Consider the following 22,090-nt stretch of genomic DNA (forward strand, 5'->3'; position numbering starts at 1 on the left):
AGATTTGTAAATTACTTCTATTAAAAAATAAATCTTAATCCTTTCAGTACTTATGAGCTGCTGAAGTTGAATTGTTCTTTTCTAAGTGCTCTCTGATGACACGTGTCTCGGGAGCTGTCCAGAATAGAAGCAAATTCCCATAGGAACTGCATAGAGTAGAATAGGTTTTCTATGGGAATTTGCTTTTACGCTGGACAGCTCCCGAGACACGTGTCATCAGAGAGCACTTAGACAGAAAAGAACAACTTAACTTCAGCAGCTGATAATTATTGGAAGGATTAAGATTTTTTATAGAAGTAATTTACAAATCTGTTTAACTTTCTGGAGCCAGTTGATCTAAAAAAAAAGTTTTTTCCTGGAATACGACTTTAAGGTCAAAACAGGGTAAGGGTGCATTCACACTGAGCAAATCAAGAGGAATTCACGCTAAAAAATTTACGTGCGGAAAAAAGAATTTTCTATTCGCGCAGACTTTGTGCAGAATTTGCGTGGAATTGCACACAGACATGCGAGCGGAAATGGGGGAGAAAGAAGTGAAGGGTTTTTCAGCCATTTCCGTGCGAATTCCGCGCAAATTCACCGCAAATTCCGCGCGATGTCGATGTCGGGCGGAATTTTTTTTTACCATTGACTTCTATTGATTTCTGCTAGCGGATTCCGCTTAAAGAATGAACATGTTCTTTCTTCTAGCGTAAAAGAATTCAGTGTCGGAATTTTGGTAGCAGAATTTCCGATGTGTGAACAGGACAGCAGAGAAAACGGAATGGGACAGTGGCGAATGGGACAGTGGAATCCCACTGAAGTCAAAGTAAATTTCTGCTGAATTTCCGGTGGAATTTTTTTTCAAGTTTAAATTTTTTCTTTAACCTTAAAACAAATTATCCAAGTTTGGCATAATTGGAATCGTACTGACCCATAGAATAAAGGTTGTATGCCAATTTTACTGTATTAAGAACTCTGAAAAAGTTATTGCCCCACAAATGTGCGCAATTCCCAATTTTTTTCAATTTAGCCCAACATATAATTTTTTTTCTTGCTTCGTAATACATTAGATGATGTGCACCAATGTAAAGTACAACTTGTCTTGTAAAAATGCCTTTTTTCACTTCTAAGTACCCCTTTAGTTCTGGTAACAGAACCAGTAGAATTTTTGGGAATGGATGTAGTAGAAAATGTGGTAGCGGGGTGTGATGAGGGCAGATGCTGTTACCTAGGGGCAGATGGCATTAACCCCTTGTATTCGTGACGTGAGGGCGTAGTTTAGCCTAAAAGCACCTGAAGGTATACCGCTGGATCCTGAGCTAGGCACAGGGGTAAAAAAGACTCCGACGCCAAGTTATGGACAATGATAGCTTTACTGAGGGTAAACAGATGGTAAAGTCAGTACAGTTTAGCCAGGGCCCAAGGAGGTGACCAATAACAAAGAGACCTTAAGGGCTTGCTGGGACGTAGTAGAAGGACTGGACAATTGAATGCAGAACACGCTTACCTGACTCATAAAGCTGTGACTTTATCTTACTTGACTTGATGGCGGCTGCAGGACTGGACTTTGAGGTCTCCAACACTCTGGACACACACACTAGACAAGACTGCACTGGACTTCAGCAGAAGAGAGAGAGCTCCACCCAGGGCTTATATGGGGGAGACTAGCAGGGAGCCCATAGGTCACTCTTGGGATCACCTGATCACCGGTATCACATGACATATCACATGGTATAACTCTTAAAGATACAACACATTTTACAATACAATAAACTGCAGAACATATGTACAGGGGGTAAACAGGAGCAAGGGGCCCTGGGGACACTGAAGGAGGCTGCCTGACAGGACAGCAAGGGTATGGGGCAACATCTCCCGTACTGGCCAACCACAAAAAGATCATGTGACTCTGCACTAAAGTAAAGAAAGGGGATTTGGTTTTCTGTAGACTGACTGAGGGATTTGATACAAACGTTTGCATCAGTTCACACTACAATGAGGGGGGGGGGGGGGGGGCAGCTACTTGAGATGATGATAAGGAGGGAAATGGTTCCTGTGCAGGATGTTGGAGAGAAGAGGGAAGTGACAGGACAGGAAAATAAATAACCAGCGCGATTGTCCGGTGTGACACATAGGGGCCCAGTGGTCACTAATATAGTGTGCCCACACTATACCGCTAGTATCTGTTACTAATATACCAATTGTGCACAACAACCGAATATTATTTATACTGGATCCTAAGACTGCAAATAACATTATTAATAAGAACTATGGAAGATAGTGTCATTTAGGAACAATTTACACTTTGTGTGTAGACTTACATTGGATGAGTGCACACATGATGGACTTAGATACTCTGAATGGGTAGACAGTATCACATATGATGGACTTAGATACTCTGGATGAATAGACAGTATCACACATGATGGACTAAGATACTCTGGATGGGTAAACAGTATCACACATGATAGGCTTCAATACTCTGGATGAATAGACGGTATCACATATGATGGACTTAGATACTCTGGGTGAATAGACAGTATCACACATGATGGACCTAGATACTCTGGATGGGTAAATAGTATCACACATGATAGGCTTAGATACTCTGGATGGGTAAACAGTATCACACATGATAAACTTAGTTACTCTTGGTGAATAGACAGTGTCACACAGGATGGACTTAGATACTCTTGATGAGTAGACAGTATCACACATGATAGGCTTAGTTACACTGGTTGAGTAGACAGCCTCACACATGATAGGCTTAGATACACTGGATGGGTAGATATTATTATGATAGCCCTAGACACACTAGATCGATGTTAAGACAGCATAACACATAATAGACTTAGATACATTATATCAGTAAACAGTATCACGCAACAGAGAATTATATACACAAGATCGGTACACAGTATCACGCAAGACAGACACAGAAGATCAGTAGACAGTATAACACATAATAGACTTAGATACATTATATCAGTACACAGTATCACGCAAGACAGATACAAAAGATCAGTAGACAGTATAACACATAATAGACTTAGATACATTATATCAGTAGACAGTGTAATGCATGATAAAATTAGATACACTAGATAAGGAGACACTATCATGTACAATAGACTTCTGCTTCAGGGCATATTGGGAGCATAATAGGGGTTGTAGTTTTAAACAGCTTGAGAGCCACAGGTTGGGGAATGCTGTACTACACAAGACAGACTCACAGATTCATATTGAGAATAATGGGCCTCAGTTTGCAGATAGAATTTATGTGGATTTTAGTGCAGAATAGTCTCCGATATCTCTCTAAAAATACAACATGTGAACATGCCCCTAAAACACACAGCTCAGCAGAGCGCTGTCCCCGGGTATCATTACAGAGCGGTGCCCTTGCTCGTGACGCCCTAATTCCCTGCACGCCGTACCCAAGCTATACCCCAGGCTATTGAGATTATAATGCTGTATTGTTCTGAGATGGTATCACACATAGGCTTAGATACATAACTGAGAAGACAGTATGGCACTATAGGTTTGGCTAGCAGCAAAGTCGCAGCTCAGCAACAAAGTTTCCTATACTACATATATAATAGGATTAGATACACCAGCTTCACAGCATTGTATCACAAACCAGGCTTAGATACACCAGCTCAATAGCACACTGGGGGACATTTATCAATCTTTGCTTATGCATTCCTTTTTTTTAGTAATTTTTTTCTTATAATTTTTTTGCTTATGTGCAGTTTATTTATCAACTGGTTTCAGCCTGTCGATAAATTTCTTTCACATAAGCAATATATATATATTTTTTTGCTTTGGTAGTGGCTTTTTCTGCTCCATGTCTGAGCTGGAGTAAATTTAGTAAGTTTTTTCAAGCCATGCGACTTTCGCACCTGATAAATCTCTGACCACATCAAGTCGAAAATCACTTTTTGCTTTGGTAAGCAAGATTTGTATTTTTTGCTTAGGACACTGAACAAGCAAAAAGTCACAGAAAAAAGAGAGTAATCGCACTTGCGACTTTTTTGCAACAATTTTAAGCAAAAAAAATCTGCTAAATGCTTTGATAAATGTCCCCCACTGTCACTGCTGATTGTGTTACAATGATGGAGACCGTAATCCTGCTCATTTGTTTTACAGCTATGACACAGAACAGCTTTTATATAATAATATGTGATGTAAGATGTAGAGAATTGTTACCTGCGCACATTTTGCTGACTGTCATGTCTTCTCTTTCTTACAGGTGGCGTCCTCTTGTGATGGTAAGCAGCAATAGCAGCAGCTTCCTCTTTACTGTCTATGTTATAGTGTACTCTGGCGCCATCTAGTCTCAGTTCCCATTACTGCAGGTTGTCATTTTCTTGTTACCGCAGATGCTGGTTTTATGGCCAGAGTTTATTGCTGTAATTACAAGATCCATTATAAACCAATAAAACAGTCATTGCTTCCTATATTATTGCATTTTCCTGCAATCTCTAATCCATTCCCCCCTTAGTTACTGTAACTATTACACAACCTACAGTGGCCTAGGAGGTTTCTTAAAGGGGTACTCTGCCCCTAGACATCTTATCCCCTATCCAAAGCTGTCACGCCCCCTCCCATAGACTTGCATTGAGGGACAAGGTGTCGAGATGGACTCAGCCTGCGGACCTCCAGCGGTTCCAGAAGCCGCTACAGGTGGGTGCTGCATGGTAGATCCAGGGGGTCCCCAGCAGCGGGACCCCAGCGATCTGACATCTTATCCCCTATCCTTTGGATAGGGGATAAGATGTCTAGGGGCGGAGTACCCCTTTAAAAATGTCCTATTTCTGCCAGAAATGTTGCCAATATTTAATACCTATTGTTTTCAATTGCATTCTGCAGTTCTATTAAGGGTATGTTCACACTACGGAATTCCCCGCGGAATTCGCGAGCGGAATTCCGCGGTGTGAACTTAACATTAGTGTGAATGGGCCTCCGCGAGACCCGTTCACACTGCGGAATTTCAGCGGCGGACAATTCTGCCGCTGAAATTGTTCCGCACAGAGAATGAACATGTTCATTCTTTGCGCGGAAGTCCGCGAGCACTGCATAGCCGTCAATGGTGATGGCTCAGCGCCGCACGGTCCTACCGCCACCGCCGGCTGCCAGGCTGAATCTCCGCTCGCTGAATTCAGCGAGCGGAGATTCCGTTCACACACTGTAGTGTGAACATACCCTTAGATTAGTCTTTTATATTTTGCGGAATTCCGTTGCAGAATCCCATTGAAGTAAATGAGGCTTAAATTTCTGCGGAATACTGTGTTCTGAGAACACAGTAATTTTTCAAAAATTCTGGTGGAATTCCGCAATTCCATTCAGCCAGCTTTGCTAAACAGAATTTTTGCAGAATTGTGGAAATTCCGCCGTGTGAACATACCCTTTAAGATCTATGCGTCTCCATGTCTACGGATTCACAAACAAACCCTGCCCAGTCTGTTCCCATGTCGTGTGTTACACCATTCCTCCTGCCCCCTCTTTTTGCAGTTTACAGACATAAAGGCCCACATTTATGATTGTAGGTGTAAGTGAAGCATTTTTTACACATTTTTTTTGATGTGCTGATAATGTGTAGGAGCACCAAATTTATTAAATGTTCACAGAGCATTTGATAAATTTTGTGCAGGTAAAAATTTTCTAAAATTTCTCTCTTCACATACACTAAAAAGCTACGCCAGGTCTGGGATGGTGTAGTTTTAGAGACTTTTTCAGTGGCTTTGCGCCTTTTTGTGCCTTTTTACAAAAGGCGCAGTTCATAAATCCCTTCTATATCGTGTGTCTTGCCAAAATCAGTGGATCACAACTCAAAATCAGAAGATTGCAACTCAAAATCAGCAGAAAAGTGTAAACAAAAAAGCGCAAAAAAGGCGCAAATAAACCCTGCTTGCGCCTTTTTGTGCCTCTTGTGGACACAAAAAAACAGTCTAAAGACAATGATAAATGTCGGCCATAAAGTTTTGGCAGGGGGAAGAGAGTAGTACATGGCTGTAGCATAAAGCACATAGGTCTGCATAGGGGCTGTAGACTCAAAACGGTGGGAGGTTTTTAATCAAAATTATTTGCAAAGTTGCTTCAATTTTTCTCTTTACTAAGTATTAGGTCTTTGCTATGGTTAATGATTTATTTTACAGACATAGCTGAATGCCAAAATATAAGCGTCCAGGCGTCCACCACCCAGATAAGTGTTACTGGACTGGCGGAGGGATTCTCCCTGCAGAATATAACTGATATAGATGGGAATGTGATTCTGGCATCTGATAACAGCCCAAATAACTTATCACTGATGAGCTTTGTGTCTGGTACACAATATGTGATCCACTATGGGAACGACTCAACCAGCTGCTGCCACAACGTCACCACCAGTAAGTATGAGATTTTTGCTCTTATGAATTGACTGAATCCATACCTGTTACATTAGGCTGCGTTCTGTTGACACTAAAATGGCATAAACCTCTCTGCAGCCCCCTCTTGAATTTGGGGTACAGCTCTACATTATTCACAGATTGCAAAGATGCAAAAGTAAACATGCGGACACACATGCTTCAAAGATACAGTGGTCCCTCAAGTTACAATATTAATTGGTTCCAGGACGACCATTGTATGCTGAAACCATTGTATGTTGAGACCATAACTCTATGGAAACCTGGTAATTGGTTCTGAAGCCACCAAAATGTCACCCAAAAAATAGGAAAATGCGAGGAATAAAGAAAAATAAGTAGATAACTAATACAGCTAAAACAAAACCTTACATATGAAAGTAATAAAAAGCTGCTGGGAGCTGTAAATCACTGTCTATGTCAGTGTTTCCCAACCAGGGTGCCTCCAGCTGTTGCAAAACTACAACTCCCAGCATGCCCGGACAGCCGTTGGCTGTCCGGGCATGCTGGGAGTTGTAGTTTTGCAACAGCTGGAGGCACCCTGGTTGGGAAACAATGGTTTAAGTAGAGGACAGGAGCTTCTTCAGGGTCCTATACAGTACACACAGTGTCCCAAATGGAGTCACCTTTACTTGGTGTCCAAAGGAGCAGCTAACCCTGGCATAGGTAAGGAGTAGTACAGAACTTGTAGTTCATCCCTGTACCATAGGGGGCGCTGCCAGACAGCCAGTCAGTGCTTGCACCTCAGTAATACAGGTGATTTACCAGTAAATGCCCATTCTGATTGGTCGGTTCTTCCAGCCAATTACCTGTTTCACAGATCTCTACAATGGTCCAGAAAAAAACATTGTATGTTGAAACTATTGTATGTTGAGGCCATTGTAAGTTGAGGGATCACTGTATATATTATTTTCTTATTCCAAGGGGATCTTGTGCTATAGAGGCAGCCCTTTGTGGTCAAAAGCTCAGCTGGAGGGTCATGACTCCCTTTGAGAGATGGGAGGACACCATCAATACTTACTTATGTGTGTGTGTGTATATATATATTAGGGATCGACCGAATATCAGTATGGCCCATATTATCGGCCGATAATCACGATTTTGGGCATTATCGGTATCGGCAATTACCTTGCCGATAAGCCGATAATGCCCCGCCCCCCGCCGCACCGCGACCGCCCCCCCCCCCCCCCCCCCGACCCACCGCACCGCGTCGCACCCCCCACCGTATTGCTGGGCGGTATACCGGTATGGATTTTTGCCCTCCCTCCGAGTCAATAAAAAAAATTAAACTTACCCGTAATGGGGGTGGTCTGGGCCATCCATCCTTCCTGTAGTGTCCGGCGGCATTCCGGGTGGAGGGTGAACCGGTCCGGGCTGTCCTTCTCCGGGGGTCATCTTCTCCACTCCGGGCAGGCTCTGGCCTAGTACGCAGCATAGACGCCGCTACGCCGTGACGTCAGGTGCGTCGCTGCGCATGGGCGTCACTGCGCAGCGGCGTCTATGCTGCGTTACTAGGCCGGACCGGTTCACCCTCCACCTGGAATGCCGCCGGACACTACAGGAAGGAAGGATGGCCCGGACCACCCTGACAGATAGGGGGTGAGAAGCGGGTGGTGGCGGTGGCGGCCTATGGCACCGCAAAAGCCACTGCAGTGCATTGATTTAAAGCGCCCGCTTTAAATCAATGGTCTGCAGCGGTGTTGCGGGGGGATAAATAGCCGATAACTTATACCGGAATATCGGTATAAGTTATCGGCTATCGGCCCTAACCTCCACTGATTAATCGGTATCGGCCCTAAAAAAACGATATGGGTCGATCCCTAATATATATATATATTGTAGGAATTTCACTCTGGGGTTAGGTCTGGGATCTTCCTTGACACCACCACAGGACACGTTTCTACTTCATTCAGCAGCAAACAGCAGTTCTTCATGCAAGTCTGGCTCCTTACCAGCTTTATTAGACAGGTTGCAGGATCAACAAAAATATAACCAAATCCTAGGCCGTCCAGCCAATAACTACACATTAGACACTTCCCTCTCTATCCACTGGTAAGTTTGTCTCCACCAGTTTGAGGCTTGTTTCACACTACAAAAATTCGCCATTTTTAAACATCCGTATGAAGTTCTGTCTGAAAACCAGCAGAAAACGGCAGTAACAAAATCCTATACGTCCGTTAGAAAATCCCATTATAGTCTATGGGATTTTTCTAATAGCCGTTTTAACCCGTTATAGTCCGTTATTAATAACGGCCGTTATTTTGTGATAGTACGGAAGAAAATAGTTCATGAACTATTTTCTATTTTCTTCCGTACTATCTTCCATCACAAAATAATGGCCGTTATCAATAACTGACTATAACGGGGTAAAACGGCTATTAGAAAAATCCCATTGTTATTGTTCCCCTGCATATATGTGGCTTCTTATAAGTGAAAGCATGACCCGCCAAGTTAAATTTGGTATACAATGCTCCAAAAATTGGTGCTAGAAAATGACGACTTTGTAAATACTTTGGAGTGGTATCTTTTGTCGATAAAAAGTGGTGTAAATTTCAGTAGAGCGTGTACAGAATAGCCCATGCTCCAAGATTTTGGCTCAAATCCAACCCAAAAATAATGTCTAGCACAATTTAATTTGTTCCGCATTATATGTTCTCCCTGTGTTTTCTCTTTATACTCCCAGTTAATGTAGACAGTGATGAGGAATGGACAATAAGAATGTATGGCTAGGCACAGTTATCGGCTTGATTGAAGGTGACTCTCATTTTTAGGGATACCTGCTGTTTATTACGTGACATTCAGTTTACAAGATCTGTGTTATTGCAGCAAATGCTTTCCTGACATAATTCTTCTTATTTCAGAACCAATGTCAGTAAAATCTCCACAGATCAGTGATGTGACCTCATATTCTGTGTCTCTGATGTGGAGTAATCCTGATGGGTATCAGACGTCTTACAGCTACAGAGTCCAGACCAATGTCACCTCATCAGCCACAATGATAAATAATACAATAGTGACAAATAATTCTGCTACAATACAGAATCTGACCCCAGGAGAAACATATACATTCCTGGTATATACAAGAGCTGCCGATAACATCACTGAATCAGACCCGGTGTCTGTATCCACCTGCACAGGTAAGGACGGAGCGGCAGACACATGTAGAAGATGACGACAGGCAACCTTAAATGGGCACTGTCACCAACTTTATTTTTTGATATGTTGTAGTAGTTATGTACTACAACATATCTCTAATATACTTTTATTATTTTTTTTTTCATTAAAAAGGTTTAATTTACATTTAAAAACTGGCTACTGAAAAAGGACTGATTTTGGAGTGGCAATCAGTCCTTTTTCAGTTAGGCTGCACTCGTTCCCTGCCTGTCAATCAGACAGGTGGGAGCGAGCGCATTGGCTCCCCGGCCACTGGCTGGGAGGCCACTTCTCCCGAACATCGCCACCGCCGCCTCGTTACCGCCGCTGTCCCTGCACGCCCGCTGCCGGACTCTGCAGTAACTGCCAGTGTAATGAGGGAACGGGGTATGCGGGGCGGGGCGGGGGGGGGGGGGGGGTTTAGTTGGAGGAGGGAACGGGCTAGTGCCGTAGCGGAGGGGGGGGGGGGGTGGAACGGGCTAGCAAAAAAAAAATAGGATGGTGGGAGCTACCCTTTAACACCTACTAATATAATAAGAAACATTTATTAAATAATTTTTTTCTACGGCATAAAAATGACACAATTTTGGAGCAAGTATTCTATATATGAGATGTCTTAGGCTGGGTTCACATTACGTTTTTGTCATACTGGTTTCAATCTGTTTTTCTAAAGAAAACCATATGGCAAACAAACGGATGGAACAGTATGGGAAAACGTAAACCGTATGTGTTTTTAAACCGTATACTGTTTTTAAAAGTGCATACAGTTTCGTCCGCTTTTATTTTACAAAAAACATACGTTTTTGAAAATGTTATCCATTTTTAATGGGGGGGGGTCTTAGGTGGGGACTTTAGGATGCAAATGCGCATGTGCAAAGTAAAAACCGTATACGGTTTCCCAAATGGAACCGTATACATGTGCGTTTCCCATTGATGTCCATATTAAAAAAAAACTATGTGGTTGCAGTGCGATTTTTAAACCAGAGACAAAATTGTGGTCAACTACAGTTTTGAGTACGGGAGAAAACCGTATTGCAAGCAAACCGTACGCAACCGGATGCATCCGGTTTTCAACTATTTGTCTATGCATACGGTTTTCAATATGGTTCCTTAAGTTTTCGATAATGAAAACGTATACGGGAAACGTACTTGAAAAACGTGGTGTGAACCCACCCTGATTTGAACAGACCCTTATGGAACATTAACATGTGCAGAGTTTAAAGTAGTGCAGTGAAAAATAACTTTACCTTTGGATAGGGGATAAGATATAGATCGTGGGGGGTCCGAACGCTGGGACCCCCAGCGATCTCCTGAACAGGGCCCCTGCAGTCTTCCGGAAGCGGCCGTTCTGAACCCCGCAGGAAGCCACGGCCGACATGCCCCCTCCATGCATCTCTATGGGGTACATGGAGGGGGCGTATCTGCTAGCGCACTGTGGGGGTCGGAACGTCCCCTTCCAGCAGACTGCTGGACTGCTTTGTATAGGAGATAAGTTATTTTTAACTACAGAACTCCTTTAATGTCTATTTTTCTGAAGATTTTCTGCTGTTGATTTTCCTACCCATTGACTGCAACAAAATAAGTATCAAAAGGTCTATTTACACATGTGGGTTTCTTGCAAATTTTGCTACCATTGACTTTAATGGGCCAGGGGAAAATCTGAAATAGCGGCAGATTTGCCGATTTTTCACAGATCCATTGAACTTAATGGTAGCAAAATTCACTGCGGATTCTCTGCAGCAAATATGTAACAGAAAATCCGCACAAAATCTGCTTGTGTGAACGGATCCTAAGGGCGTGGTTACATGGCTTATAACCTAGTGGTTTTTGATGCTGAAACCGAGCCAATTTCTATATAATAAATCATGCAGCGTCACCTACAAACCCCCACTCCTATAACTTCAATGGGAGATGGAGACCTTACGAAAGACAAGTGACGTCCCTTTTTCGCGCAGTTATGCTCTGAAGTTCCCTTTAAAATCACTGGGAGTTTCTGGGCTGACCGCAACAGAGAGAGCGCTGCGGCACAGTATTGCACATGGATGAATGGTTTCGCAGGTGTGTACATGCCCTTAAAGTCACAATTGCGCTACTAGGAGTCACCTTCATTAAATTTGTTCACTACAGTTGTCCTCATAGTTGTAAATAGTATTGTACTTTACTTTGGGTATAATAATGCTGAATAATGGGACAAAATTATGTTATACAGTGATCCCTCAACTTACAATGGCCTCCACATACAACAGTTTCAACATACAATGTTCTTTTCTGGACCATTATAAGTTGAAACCAGACACAACATACCATGCTACGGACAGTCCAGATCTGTGATACCTGTCAATGGCTGGAAGAACTGACCAATCAGAATGGGCATTCACTGGTAAAATCCCTGTATTAGGCTGGGTCCACACTACGTTTTGTCCCATACGGGAGCGCATACGGCAGGGGGGAGCTAAAAGCTCGCGCTCCCGTATGTGACCGTATGCGCTCCCGTATGCCATTCACTTCAATGAGCCGACCGGAGTGAAACGTTCGGTCCGGTCGGCTCATTTTTGCGCCGTATGCGCTTTTACAACCGGACCTAAAACTGTGGTCAACCACGGTTTTAGGTCCGGTTGTAAAAGCGCATACGGCGCAAAAATGAGCCGACCGGACCGAACGTTTCACTCCGGTCGGCTCATTGAAGTGAATGACATACGGGAGCGCATACGGTCACATACGGGAGCGCGAGCTTTTAGCTCCCCCCTGCCGTATGCGCTCCCGTATGGGACAAAACGTAGTGTGGACCCAGCCTTACTGAAGCGTATGCACTGACTGGTGTCTAATAGTGCCCCCTACAGTACAGGGAGATATGACATGTTCAGTACACTTTACCTGTATTACTGAAGCATATGCACTGACTGATGTCTGATAGTGCCCCCTACAGTACAGGGAGGTATTACATGTTCTGTACACTTTACCTGTACCAGGGTTACCTGCTCCTTTGGACACCAGATGAGGGCGACTCCATGTTACTTTTTTAGGACATTGCATGTAGTGTAAAGGACCCTGAAGAAGCTCCTGTCCTCTACATAGACCAGTGTTTCCCAAGCAGGGTGCCCCCAGCTGTTGCAAAACTACAACTACCAGCATGCCCGGACAGCCTTTGGCTGTCCGGGCATGCTGGGAGTTGTAGTTTTGCAACAGCTGGAGGCTCCCTGCTTGGGAAACACTGACATAGACAGTGATTTACAGCTCCCAGCAGATCTTTCTTACTTTTATATGTAAGGATTTGCTTTATCTATATTAGTTATCTACTTTTTTTTTTTTAATTCTCACTTTTTCCTATTTTTGGATGACATTTTGGGGCTTTAGAACCAATTACCAGGTTTCCACAGAGTTCTGGTCTCAACATACAATGGTTTCAACATACAATGGTTGTACTGGAACCAATTAATATTGTAACTTGAGGGACCACTGTATAATGACATCATAAGACAATTTTCACAGAGAAAAAAGAAATGTAAAATATCAGGCTTGTGGGAAAGCCGAGTGACAACCATTACAGCCTCAACCCCAGGGGGGAAAGTTATCAAAACCTGAGTTGCCCATAGCAACCAATCAGATCGCTTTTTTCATTTCTTATGAGGCCTTATCAAAAATGAAAGAAGCGATCTGATTGGTTGCTATGGGCAACTCAGCAACTTTTCCTCCAGAAAGGTTTTGATAAATCTGCCCCCAGATGTTTTTACAGACTCCTAAGCAGCAGATTCACCCAATTATGTCACAATATAGGAGTAAGGGATGTATAATAAGACATACTTACCGTTCAGGAGAATAGGAAAGCTGTGTGATGAGTCAGACAGGGAGCTGCAGATAGGGGCCCTTGATTTATCAAACTGTGTGAGAGAAAAAGTAGAGTGATTTTCCTACAGCAACCAATCACAGCTCAGCTTTCACTTTACCTCAGCTCATTACCTGAGCTGTGATTGGTTGCTATGGGAAAATAACTCCAGTTTTTCTCTCACACAGTTTGATAAATCTCTCCAAGGATTGCTGGGTGCAGTAGTGCAGAAGAAACAATAAACACCAAGATTTTTTATGGAAATTGTTTGACTTACTTTTTTACTTTGTTCCCCATCAACCAATCAGGACACAGTCATCAGTTTACAAGGAGCAGAATACAAACTGCTCTGTGATTGGTTGCTATGGGCATAAATCGGCCCCCTTCTCTTTAGCCTGAGGAGATTCTGTCTGGAGCCAGGTGATTGACAGCTAGTCGCGGCCAATGAGAAGAGAGGGGTGTGGCTGTACCGCAGGAATTGATGAAGGGGTGGGGTCAAATTCTATGAGGAGATTGTGTCTGGAGACAGGTAATTGACAGCTTGTGGCAGCCAATGAAGAGAGAGGGGTGTGGCTATACCTCAGAAAAGGGGTGGAGGTGCGAACCGGAGTCTATGGAGATTCTGGCAGGAGACAGATGATTGACAGCTAGTAGCAGCCAATGGAAGGAGAGGAGTGTGTCTAACTGTAAAGAATGGAGGGGACGCAAAAACCTATGAGGAGATTCTGCCTGGAGACAGGTGATTGACAGATAGTAGCAGCCAATGAGGATAGAGGGGTGTGGCTGTACTTCAGCTAAGGATGGAGGGGCAGGTCTAGAGCCTTTGAGGAGAGTCTGCCAGGAGACAGGTGATTGACAGCGAGTAGCAGCCAATGGGAAGAGAGGGGTGTGGCTATACCTCAGGGGTGGAGGGGCAGGTCTAGAGCCTCTGAGGAGAGTCTGCCAGGAGACAGGTGATTGACAGCGAGTAGCAGCCAATGAGAAGAGAGGGGTGTGGCTATACCTCAGGGGTGGAGGGGCCGAACCGGAGTCTATGAGGAGATTCTGACAGGAATTTCTGTCAAATATGAAGAAAACTGTTTCTGACAGGAAAATGGAAATGAGAGGTGATTGTGGGGATCCAGAGAGGAGGGAGGCTGGGGCAGAGGAGAACTAAGGTAATATGGGGAGACATTTCCTCACTATCATAGGCCCAGATTGATCAAACTGTGAGAGAAAAAGTGGAGTCATTTTTCCTCAGCAACAGCTGAGCTGTGATTGGTCGCTGTGGAAAAATTACTCCACTTTTTCTCTCACAGTTTGATAAATCTGGGTCTGTAAGGAAATGTAAAGGGGGCTTTCTGAGGTAAAAAAATGTTTTAACCCCCTTAACTCCTTGGGGACGGAGCCCATTATAACCCTAAGGACGGGAGCAATTTTTTGCACATCTGACCACTGTCACTTTAAGAATTAATAACTCTGGGATGTTTTTAATTTTCATTCTGATTCCGAGATTGTTTTTTCTACTTTATGTTAGTGGTAATTTTTTGTCAATACTTGCATCATTTCTTGGTGAAAAATTCCAAAATTTGATGAAAAAATAGAAAATTTAGCATTTTTCTAACTTTGAAGCTCTCTGCTTGTAAGGAAAACAGACATTCCAAATAAATTATATATTGATTCACATATACAATATGTCTACTTTATGTTTGCATCATAAAATTGACGAGTTTTTACTTTTGGAAGACACCAGAGGGCTTCAAAGTTCAGCAGCAATTTTCCAATTTTTCGCAAAATTTTCAAAATCGGAATTTTTCAGGGACCAGTTCAGGTTTGAAGTGGATTTGAAGGGTCTTCATATTAGAAATACCCCACAAATGACCCCATTATTAAAACTGCACCCCCGAAAGTATTCAAAATGACATTCAGTAAGTGTGTTAACCCTTTAGGTGTTTCACAGGAATAGCAGCAAAGTGAAGGAGAAAATTCAAAATCTTAATTTTTTACACTCGCATGTTCTTTTAGACCCAGTTTTTGAAATTTTACAAGGGGAAATAGGAGAAAAAGCCCCCCCCCCCCCAAAAAAAAAAATTTGTAACCCAATTTCTCTCGAGTTTGGCGGGCGCAGTAGAGGGCTCAGAAGAGAAGGAGCGACAACGGGATTTTGGAGAGTACGTTTTTCTGAAATGGTTTTTGGGGGCATGTCACATTTAGGAAGCCCCTTTGGTGCCAGAACAGCAAAAAAAAAAACACATGGCATACTATTTTTACTATTTTGGAAACTACACCCCTTAAGGCACGTAACAAGGGGTCCGGTGAGCCTTAACACCCCACAGGTGTTTGACGACTTTTTGTTAAATTCAAATGTGTAAATTAAAAAAAAAAATTTCACTAAAGTGCAGTTTTTTCCCCAAATTTACCATTTCTACAAAGGGTAATGGGAGAAAAATCCCCCCAAAATTTGTAACGCGATTTCTCCCGAGTACGAAGATACCCCATATGTGGCCCTAAACTGTTGCCTTGAAATACGACAGGGCTCTGAAGTGAGAGAGTGCCATGTACATTTGAGGCCTAAATTAGGAATTTGCAATAGGGGTGGACCCGGTTACAAGGATGGGGCTTGTCTCCACCAAAACCCTACAGCAGTGTTTCCCAAACAGGGTGCCTCCAGCTGTTGCAAGACTCCCAGCCTGCCAGGACAGTCTATGGCTGCCCGGCAACACTGGGAGTTGTGGTTTTGCAACAGCTGGAGGCGCCGTTTAGGAAACACTGCCGTATGAGACATCTGGCCCTTCAGATGTTGCAGAACTACAACTCCCAGCATGCCTGGACAGTCTGGGCATGCTAGGAGTTGTAGTTATGCAACAACTGGGGAAGAACAGTTTAGAAACCGCTAAGTAGTGGTCTCCAAACTGTAGCCCTCCAGATGTTGCAAAACTACAACTCCAAGCATGCCTAGACTGTCCAGGCATGCTGGGAGTTGTAGTTCTGCAACATCTGAAGGGCCAGATATTGCAGAACTACATTTCCAGCATCCCTGACTGTTTGGCCATGCTGGGAATTGTACTTTTGCAACATCTGGAGGGCTACAGTTTGGAGACCACCATATAATGGTCTCCAAACTGTGCCACTTCAGATGTTTCAAAACTACAACTCCCAGCATGCCCAGACAGTCAGTGCATGCTGAAAGTTGTAGTCTTGCAACATCTGGAGGACCACAGTTTAGAGACCACTACACAGTGGTCTCCAAACTGTGACCCTCCAGATGTTGCAAAACTACAACTCCCAGCATGCCCAGAGCCTTTGGCTGTGTGGGCATGCTGGGAGTTGTAGTTTTTTCAGCCTTTAGAAGGCCACAGTGAAGATCACTTATCGCGATCTTCGCTGCAGCCTTCTGCGGCGCACTTTACGGCCGCCGCTCCTCCTGCTGCTGCTGGTTCCTGATGCCGCCTCTGAAGGTCCAGGTAAGCCGGGCCATGCTCCCCCCTCCCCGCCCGTGTTCCCCCCGCTCTGCACGGACTTCAATCGGTGGGCAGAGCGGGGGGAAATGAACTCTAACCCCCCGCCCCCCTCCTGCCATTGGTGGTCAGCCTGACCGACCAATGGCAGGGGATAGGAGGGGGTGGCAACACTGCCACCTCGCTCCTATCCTTTACGCTGGTCGGAGCTGTCTCTGATCATGCTTATTTTCCGGGAGATCGGGTCACCAGTGACCCGATTTGCCAGGATCGCGGCAAATCGCAGGTCTGAATTGACCTGCGATTTGCTGCGATCGCCGACATGGGAGGGTCTCAGGACCCCCCTAGGCATTGCCACGGGATGCCTGCTGATAGATATCAGCAGTCATCCCGGTCCGATCACCGCCCGGCGAGCTTCGGTGATCGGAAATACGGAGGGCGTAAGGATACGCCCTCCGTACTTAAGTGACAGGACGCTAGGGCGTATGCATACGCCCTCCGTCCCCAAGGAGTTAAGGACTCAGGGTTTTTCAGTTTTTGCACTTTTCCTCCTTACCTTTTAAAAATCATAACCCTTTCAATTTTCCACCTAAAAATCCATATTATTGCTCATTTTTTACGTCACCAATTCTACTTTGCAGTGACATCAGTCATTTTACCCAAAAATTCACGGCGAAACGGGAAAAAAAATAATTGTGCGACAAAATCAAAGAAAAAACGCAATTTTGTAAATTTTGGGGGCTTCCGTTTCTGTAAAAATGACACCTTATCATTATTCTGTAGGTCCATATGGTTAAAATGATACCCTACTTATATAGGTTGGATATTGTCGTACTTCGGAAAAAAATCATAACTACATGCAGGCAAATTTATACGTTTAAAAATGTCCTGTTTTGACCCCTATAACTTTTTTATTTTTCTACGTACAGGGCGGTATGAGGACTCATTTTTTGGAATTTTTTTACGTGTACGCCATTGACCTTGTGGTTTAATTAACAATATATTTTTATAGTTCGGACATTAACGCACGCGGCGATACCACATATGTTTATTTTTATTTACACTGTTGTATTTTTTTTTATGGGAAAAGGGGGGTGATTCAAACTTTTATTAGGGAAGGGGTTAAATGACCTTTATTAACACTTTTTTTAAACTTTTTTTTTGCAGTGTTATAGGTCCCATAGTGACCTATAACACTGCACACACTGATCTCTCATGCTGATCACTGGCGTGTATTAACACGCCTGTGATCACTGTTATCGGCGCTTGACTGCTCCTGCCTGGATCTCAGGCACGGAGCAGTCATTCATCGATCGGACACCGAGGAGGCAGGTGAGGGCCCTCCCGGTGTCCTGTAAGCTGTTCGGGATGCCGCGGCGGTCCCGAACAGCCTGACTGAGCAACCGGGTTACTTTCATTTCAGACGCGGCGGTCAGCTTTGATCGCCGCGTCTGAAGGGTTAATACAGGGCATCACCGCGATCGGTGATGTCCTGTATTAGCCGCGGGTCCTGGCCGTTGATTGCCGCCAGGACCGACCCGATATGACGCGGGGACACCGCGTGACCCCGCTGCATATCGCGGGAGCCGGCGGAAGACGTACATATACGTCCTTCGTCGTTAAGGGGCTAATATAGAAGGTAAAAGTATAATTTCCTTATAGGGAGTGAGCACACGGCCATACGTTACGGTTATATGGTATTGTCTGCGGTGTGTAGCAGATTCAGATTTTCACTTCATTGTGTGACTGCAGTTGTAGTTTTCCTTAGAAGCAATCCTAGGAATGTTACATGGACGCTCTAGGTCCACCACTCTTAGCCTCTGTTCACATCTGTGCCTCAGTTCACAACCTCAGTCAATGCTGTGTCCACGTTGCATGATAATCCCAGCAACATCGCGCAGTCATTGGTGAACACATGGGGGTGGGATTTCGGCTGCATGAATACCACCTTATGTGGGAACACAACCTTGGAGCCCATTCACATGGAATTTTTGAGTGGGCCTTCTGCGATAGCTAGTTATAAGGCTGGGTTCACATCACGTTTCCCCCCATACGTGAGCGCATAGGGCAGGGGGCAGCTAAAACCTTGCGCTCCCGTATGCCTTCCTATGCGCTTCCGTATGTAATTCATTTTAATGAGCCGGCCGGAGTGAAACGTACGGTCCGGTCAGCTCAATTTTGCACCGTATGCGCTTTTACAACCGGACATAAAACTGTGGTTGACCACAGTTTTAGGTCCTGAAAAAAGCGCATACAGCGCAAAAATGAGCCGACCGAATGTTTCACTCCGGCCGGCTCATTAAAATTAATTACATACGGAAGCGCATAGAAAGGCATACGGGAGCGCGAGGTTTCAGCTCCCCCCTGCCGTATGCGCTCCCGTATGGGGGGAAAACGTGATGTGAACCCAGCCTAAGGGTGGGTTCACACTACGTTTTCCCCCATATGGGAGCGCATACGGCAGGGGGGAGCTAAAACCTCGCGCTCCCGTATGTCACCGTATGCGCTCCCGTATGTCATTAATTTCAATGAGCCGGCCGGAGTGAAACGTTCGGTCCGGTCGGCTCATTTTTGCGCCGTATGCGCTTTTACAACCGGACCTAAAACTGTGGTCAACCACGGTTTTAGGTCCGGTTGTAAAAGCGCATACGGCGCAAAAATGAGCCGACCGGACCGAACGTTTCACTCCGGCCGGCTCATTGAAATGAATGACATACGGGAGCGCATACGGTGAAATACGGGAGCACGAGGTTTTAGCTCCCCCCTGCCGTATGCGCTCCTGTATGGGGGAAAACGTAGTGTGAACCCAGCCTTAGCCAGGGAAGCGAGCAGAAGTGAGACTCTTACTACTGGTGGGAACTAGGATTCCATCTGCTGATCACCCACTCTAGTGCAGCACAAAACAAAATGCAGGGCTTAGGCTGCATTAACACTATAAAATTCATCCGTTAAAAGATCCGTTATAAACGTCCGTTAAAAAATCCCATTCAAGTTTATGAAATTTTTTTATTACCCGTCATGAACCGTTATAGCCCGTCATGAATAACGGACGTTAGTTGTGACGGAAGAAAAAACGGCACATGCACAAATTTTTCTTCCGTCACAAGAAACAGGTAAATTAACGGCCTTTATTTTTATCATTGAAGTTTATGGCAATCGGATGAGGCTTTAATTTCATCCGTTTTCACCTGGTTTATAATATCCGTTATCACATCTGAGCATGCTCAGAAGAGGGGACATCAGCAGACTCCTGCAGTGCTGAGGGACTACTACTACTCCCATCATGGAAAATACTTGTTTCCATGATGGGAGTAGTAATTCCCTGGCTGCCGGTGGTTGAGGAGGCTACATTAGTGTTTGTACTACTACCGCCATCATGGAACAGACTCTGTTCCATTATGGGGGTTGTAGTACAGGGGCTGAGGCAGGGGGCAGACATATAGTGTTATCTGGCCCCTCCAGCGCATCTATATACATATGCCCCTGCAGCTCTATGTGTGAAAAGTATATCTATCAGCATCATCGGGCCGGCCGGCTGCTGGCCCGATGTGCTGCTGATAGAATACTTTTCACATATAGCGCTGCGGTCGCATATTATGACAGATGCACTGTGGGGGGCATATTATAAATACACTGCGGGGTTATATATTTATAAATGTGCCGGCAGGGATCATATCTTTATAAATGCGCTGCGGGGGGCACATTATAAATGTGCTGGGGGGCTAGATATATAGGCTATATGTCTGCCCCCCCCCTGCAGCGCTATATATCTTGCCCCCCCCCCACAGCACTTTTAATATACATATGGCCCCCACTTCCACTCATTTAAAAAAAAAAACGCCAGCTGCAGGAGTCTGCGGGTGGCTGGGGAGACTACATTAGTGCTTGTACTAATAGCCCCATCATGGAACAGAGTCTGATCAGAAGTTATTAAGCAGGGGAGCGAGCGACATGCTCCACAACCCTGCGATGTATTGTGTGTTTTTACTTTGATTTTTAAATCCCCCTCCGGGAGCCCTGACTAGCCGATACTGAGGAGCCATTGCAGTGGTGTGGGGCTACTACTACTCCCATCATGGAACAGACTTAGGAGTAGTAGTTCCCCCAGCTGCAGAAGTCTGCAGGTGGCTGGGGAGACTACATTAGTGCTTGTACTAATACCCCCATCATGGAACAGAGTCTGTTCCATGTTGGGGGTAGTAATACAGGGGCTGAGGGAGGTGGGGCAGACATATAGCATTATCATGTGTTTTTACTACAACTCCCAGAATGCCTGGACAGTCTGGGCATGCTTGGAGTTGTAGTTATGCAACATCTGGAGGGCTACAGTTTGGAGACCACTACTTAGCGGTCTCCAAACTGTTCTTCCCCAGTTGTTGCATAACTACAACTCCTAGCATGCCCAGACTGTCCAGGCATGCTGGGAGTTGTAGTTCTGCAACATCTGAAGATATTGCAGAACTACACGCCCAGCATCCCTGACTGTCTGGCCATGCTGGGAATTGTAGTTTTGCAACAGCTGTAGGGACACTGGTTGGGAAACACTGAGCTAGAGTCTGTTTCCTAACTCAGTGTTTCCAACCCGTGTGCCTCCAGCTGTTGCAAAACTACAACTCCCAGAATGCACTGACAGACCGTACATGCTGAGAGTTGTAGTTTTGCAACAGCTGGAGGCACACTGGTTGGAATCACTGAGCTAGAGACTGTTTTCTAACTCAGTGGTTCCCCACCAGTGTGCCTACAGCTGTTGTAAAACTACAACTCACAGCATGTTTGGTCTATCAGTGCATTCTGGGAGTTGTCATTTTACCACAGCTGAAGGTTTGGGGCGCCCCCCTCCCCTCCCATGTAAATGTACAGGGTACATTCACACATTCTAAAAGTTTGAGCTGCGGCAAATTTTTCGCTGCAGCTCAAACTCCCAGCGGAAAACTTACTGTGAACCCCCCGCCTGTGTGAATGTACTCTAAAAACCCTACACTACACTAACAAATAATAAAAAGTAAAACACTACATACACACCCGCTTACACGTCCCCCCCCCCCCCAATAAAAATCGTCTCATACGGCAATGTTTCCTAAATGGAGCCTCCAGCTGTTGCAAAACCACAACTTCCAGTATTGCCAGACAGCCATAGACTGTCCTGGCAGGCTGGGAGTCTTGCAACAGCTGGAGGCACCCTGTTTGGGAAACACTGCTGTAGGGTTTTACTGTAGGTAACCGGGTCCACCCCTCTTGCAAATTCCTTATACAGGCCTCAAATGCGGATGGCGCGCTCTCACTTCAGAGCCCTGTCG

General features: G+C 44.8%; 1 protein-coding gene and 1 long non-coding RNA gene across 3 annotated transcripts in view; one reads left to right on the plus strand and one right to left on the minus strand.

The window, feature by feature from the left end:
* The window catches only part of LOC130277303 (uncharacterized), a 103,709-nt gene extending 89,817 nt beyond the window's left edge, over positions 1-13,892 (minus strand). Inside the window, exons 1-2 of one of the 2 annotated variants that reach the window (XR_008845423.1) lie at positions 13,634-13,892; positions 4,186-4,386 (exon numbers count right to left, since the gene is read on the minus strand). This is a non-coding gene — a long non-coding RNA (uncharacterized LOC130277303). Of the gene's footprint in view, positions 1-4,185; positions 4,387-13,338; positions 13,496-13,633 lie in introns of those variants that run through there. The other variant, XR_008845422.1, reaches the window with a different exon arrangement.
* LOC130277524 (receptor-type tyrosine-protein phosphatase beta-like) overlaps positions 1-22,090 on the plus strand; it is a 279,946-nt gene that overhangs the window by 109,721 nt on the left and 148,135 nt on the right. The window lies entirely within an intron of this gene.

This window comes from Hyla sarda, chromosome 6 (genome assembly GCF_029499605.1).
Source record: "Hyla sarda isolate aHylSar1 chromosome 6, aHylSar1.hap1, whole genome shotgun sequence".
NCBI lineage: Eukaryota > Metazoa > Chordata > Amphibia > Anura > Hylidae > Hyla > Hyla sarda.